Consider the following 4,516-nt stretch of genomic DNA (forward strand, 5'->3'; position numbering starts at 1 on the left):
TGTGGTATTATGTGTATTTTCGTAAGTGTGCTTAGTTTATGTGTGTTTGCTTGTGGCGTTGTCTTTGTGCTATGTTATGCTGTGTATGTGTGTGTTTATGTTTATGTGAGTGTGTGGTGTGTGTGTGTTGTGGTGTGGCGTGTGTGTTTATAATTGTGTGTTTGTTTATGGAGTATGGGTGGTGTAGGTCTGTGTGTGCGTGGTGTCTGGTGTGCGTGTGTGCATTTATGTGTATTTCTGTTTATGTGAGTGTGTATGTGTGTGTGTGTTCGTCCATGTATATGTGTGTGTGTTTGTGTGTTTATGTTTATGTGATTTTCTATGTGCGTGTGGGTGTCTATGTGTTTGTGTGTGTGTGTGTGTTTGTGTGTTTATGTTTATGTGAGTGTATGGTTGTGTATGTGTGTGTATGTGTGCGCATGTGTGTATGTGTGTGTGTATGTGTGTGCGTGTGTATATGTATGTGTGTGTGTGTGTATGTATGTGTGTGTGAACTTATATATGTGTGCTTATGTGTGTGAGCTTATGTATGTGTGCTTATGTGTGTGTATGTGTTTATGTGTTTGTGTGTATTTGTGTTTGTGTGTGTGTGTATGTGTGTGTCTGTATGTATATGTGTGTTTCTGTGCGTTTGTTTATGTGTGTGTGTGTGTGTGTGTGTGTGTGTGTGTGTGTGTGAGTGTGTGTGTGCATGTGATGAAATGAGCGAGAAGGATGAGGGGAATATGCGAAAATTGGGAATAAGAAAAACTACCAAAAATGAGGGAACAAGAAAGCGAAGAAAATAGAAATTGGCTTTGAGTGCGTTTCTGTATGCGTGTGTGTATGTGTATGTGTGTGTGTATGTGTGTGTGAGTGTGTGTGTGTGTGTGTATGTGTGTTCATTTGTGTGTGTGTATGTGTGTGTGTGCTTATGTGTGTGTTTATGTGTGTGCGTTTGTGTGTGTGTGTTTATTGTGTCAAAGAGGTCCTAATGCCACAAGCAAGGCAACATATGAACAAGCAAGGCAATCAATTAGCAAGTAATAGAGGTTCGTTGTTCGTGCAATTGTTCATAAGACCAGTTCGTGTCGCGATACTTTTTTCTTCTTCTTCTTTTTCAAATTGAGTCCAAAAGCATCAGTCTCGTTAGGCGACGAGAATCCACATTCTGCTTGGGCTGAAATCTTTCAATGTGCATTGATGTGTTGGTCATCACGTCACCGTGATCTTCATTATAATCATTGTCATCGTCGTCATCAATATCATGATCACATCATATTTTTTATCATCGCCGTTAAGTTAATAAACGACAGATCTCTTTGTTTCGTCTGCCCTCCATCCCGTTACTAAAACTGAAACAACTATAATTCGGCAACTGATATCGCTGTCCGTCGTTGGCGCCACGCTGTCTGGCGCCGCTGAGTGCCGCACGGGGGGGAGGGGGCAACCGCCGCCGGCCAACTCCTGTAGCTGCGGCTGGACACTTTCTGGCTTTTATCGTGTGTAAAGTGATATCAGCAGAAACCCTCATATATTTCCATTGAAACATCTTCAGAACTTCGGAAAAAAATGATCGCGTATTTGATTTATCACTGGAAATATCAAACATTTAACTTGTTTATTTAAAGGAGACAACAACAGTGCCTATGAAAAAGAAAATACAAAACTAAAAGCTTCTGTTTTTTTTTTAATGTTTATATATATCCAGATTTTTTCACATGATGTTCCTTGAGATTACTGATTAACCTTGAACGGATAAAGAGGAAAGGAATAACGAAGAAATGACGATTAATATAGAAAGATGGAAAGTGGAGAGAGAGAGAGAGAGAGAGAGAGAGAGAGAGAGAGAGAGAGAGAGAGGAGAGAGAGAGAGAGAGAGGAGAGAGAGAGAGAGAGAGACTGATAGGTGCATGTATATACACGCAACACACAACCCAACACAAAGAAAACCATGTAGTCATAACTCTGCGAAAAATTCCACCGCGTTTACTCTAGAAGTTTTCTTAGGCCAGGGATCAATGTGCAATTTAGCCCGAGTCGGTGAAGGAGAGGCGGGAGGATGAAGAGCGGAGCGATTTCGCTTCGTCTTTGTATACGAAATGGACGAAATGCCGCTCATGTTTGCGGCATTATCGTAGTACTGTGATCTACATGCACTGATGCCAATACCAGATGTTTCATTTTTTCTTGAAACATACCAAACAAATATCGACCCGCATGACTTTCGACTGCAGTGAATTTTGAAAAGCTTTCAACAACATCGCCACTTCAATTCACATTTCTTGTCATAACAGCTAGTTTGATCTGTATGGCTCAGGTCAGGCGTGGAATCTACGCTCATCATCATCAATAACGGTATTGCTCATGTTTGAGCAGCCGTGGACCTCTTCACCATCCTTCGCCACTCAACTCGATCTTTGCGCTTTTCTTTCCATTTGTACATCGACAGCCGCAAATATCTTTGATATTGTCGCTCAGTCTTGTCTTTGGGTTTGCCTCTTCCTCTGTTTCCTATCACCATCTCTGTCAGCAAGTCTTTCTCAAAAACTTTTACTTCTCATCACATGACCAATAAACTTTAATTTCCTTTTGTTCAAGATGTCCAACAGCCGGTCTTTACAATTTATTTTTTCAGCACTTCATCATTCGTCTTCTTCTCTGTCCAGCTAATACGCAGTACTCGTCTGTAACACCACATTTCAAAACTATTGATCTTTTTCTTGTCTATCTACTTCAGCACCCAACACTCAGAACCATATGACGCTAGTGCCATAATATTTCGCCTCTTTTATTTCTGCGATGATTGATTCCTTTACTTTTTTGCCCCATGATCGCGATGAATTCATCACACATGTCAGGAGACATGTAGAATACATTAGCCTTCCTGGGTTTCCGTGTGTGTCAACATGATCCCTCAAAAATGGCCAAAGTGAGTGAATAGGTCCAGACAGCCCAAGAAGTTGGCGTTGTTAACGTCACTGTATGTCTTAGTATCGCCTCTGAGAAGAAGACCTCGCTCAGAAAGAAATGATCAAGTTCTGGCCGGATGTTCTTCCTGACGCTAACTCTATCTATTTACCTGGACTTGGGACCGGCACTGACTTGGGCTGCCTTGGCCACCCAGTGGCTAGGTAGGCAATCGAGGTGAAGTTCCTTGCCCAACGGGAACAACGCGCCGGCCGGTGACTCGAACCCTCGAACTCAGATTGCAGCCAAAACCCAGTAACTCAGATGGAACTAAGAAAAGCACAAAAACACTGGGCCTGGGCTCTGATAGGATCCCCGACCCCATCACCTTGCATTTCCTGCAACACATCAGCAAGTACTGGGAAACTTCCACTCTCCTCCAGAGTTGGAAGAAGGCTGACATACTTCCCATCCCAAAACCAAAAGTTCCAATGTCACAGTATTTGCCATTCGCCTGCAGATTTACAGAAAAGAAACGAGAACCTCCCCCTCAGCCAGATGGTACTCAAATGCCACAGCCTATGAGCCAGTCAATAAAGGTGCTGAAGTCATTCCTCACAGAAAAAGGACTAGGTTACCACTGCGCATGGCAAATCATACAAACAATTGACTGTGCAGACAGGTATTGCAAGTATTGTGACAAGCTGAATGCTACCCTGTTACATTATTTACAAAGTTGTGAGCACGCACAGTTTCTGAGACAGCCCCCCACAACAGCCGCAGGGCTTACTTTGTGGCTGCAGGAGTGCTTGCTGCCAATCCGGCCACCCACAGTAGGCATTTGAGTGTCACAGAACCAAATGAGACAGCCATAAATAGCTGACACAGGCCGGGCCATATATATATATATATATTATATATATATATATATATATTATAATATATACATATATATATATATATATAATATATATATATATATATATATATATAATATATATAATTTTATATATATGGAGGGCCAGGGGGAGGCTAAACTTCGTAAATCTTAAATAAATGAATGAACCAAGATCAGCATTCCCCATTCTACCATCAGGCCACTCAGTACTGCCCAGTCTCCGCACCGTGTGCTCTCCACTGCACCTGCAGCACCTAATAATACCAGTGGGAACTCTCACCCATTATAGACACTCCCCAAAGAAATGTAGACAAGTTCAAGTAGTAGATGCTTACCTCATCTACTACAAAGACAATAGGTTGCGACAAATACCGCACGGAGAGTAAGTCCATGGCGACCAGGTGGGGGTCCGGGTGTAGCCCCAAGTTAGGTAGGTTTTTAGTTCATACGCCAATGGGTTTGTGGATTCCCAGGTGTGGCCCGAGGTTTTTGGGTGAAGTAATTGGGACCGGCGACACTCATATTCAGAGACACTTGGGACACCTTAGGCAGAGAGCTGTCAGCCGATCACCACTGAGACAGCATGTTGATGACTGACCAAGCGGAAGCTGGACCGGCGCAAGAGCCGGTCCAGCTTCCCGCTTGGGCTGGCACAAGTGTCTCAAAATATGAAAGCGAGAGAGTGAGAGAGAGAGAGAATAATGATAACAAATAATAATAAAATAATCT

Source organism: Penaeus monodon, chromosome 42 (assembly GCF_015228065.2).
Source record: "Penaeus monodon isolate SGIC_2016 chromosome 42, NSTDA_Pmon_1, whole genome shotgun sequence".
In the NCBI taxonomy this organism is placed as follows: domain Eukaryota; kingdom Metazoa; phylum Arthropoda; class Malacostraca; order Decapoda; family Penaeidae; genus Penaeus; species Penaeus monodon.